We start from the raw sequence: 750 nt of genomic DNA on the forward strand, positions 1-750 counted from the left end.
AATGCGACGTGCCACAGACGTTGCCACAACATAAATGTGTTTGCTGGGTTCATATGCTGGAAGGAGGAAGGAGCTTCAAAGGTAGCTATCAGGTCTCGTCAACTGTGCAATTAATCTGGAGAAAAACAATTATAAGAATCCGAAAAATTATAAACAAAAATAGGCCATATATTATAGCCAAAAGGAGGCTAAAGTAGGCTAGCTTTGAAATGTCTAACGATTTTTAAATATGTTTTCCTTTTTTGTACATAGCTAAGTATTAAAATTGAAATAGGCTAGTCTTAATCTCGTCATCTTTTTTTTCTATGCGTAAACAAACATGACAACTAGGGATATCAAAAATGCTATTATTATTAGATTAACTTTTTATTCAACACATTTTAATGTAGCATATTTAGCAGACTATCATCGAAACAAACATTTTTTCAGGCCTCCGCAAGTTATCAACATAATCAACATTGAACAATGTTGATTATGTTGATAACTTGTGGAGGCCTGAAAAAATGTTTGCAAAACCGGTTTCACTCGATTGTCATCTGACTGATGTCACGAAGCCTTGTTTACTTATTAGGTAGCCTACTACACTCGTTATCTCGACAAAATGAACTCGTGTCCACCTAATTTAAGTTTGCCTTACTGTATCTTTTAACATACTAAGTGAATGTCTGTAATAATTTATTCAGGGAAAACTGCACAAAACTTGCAACTCCGTGCGGATGAGGCTCGATCGAGATCAGGTATCGTGACGTC

Source organism: Phoxinus phoxinus, assembly GCF_949152265.1.
Source record: "Phoxinus phoxinus genome assembly, chromosome: 4".
In the NCBI taxonomy this organism is placed as follows: domain Eukaryota; kingdom Metazoa; phylum Chordata; class Actinopteri; order Cypriniformes; family Leuciscidae; genus Phoxinus; species Phoxinus phoxinus.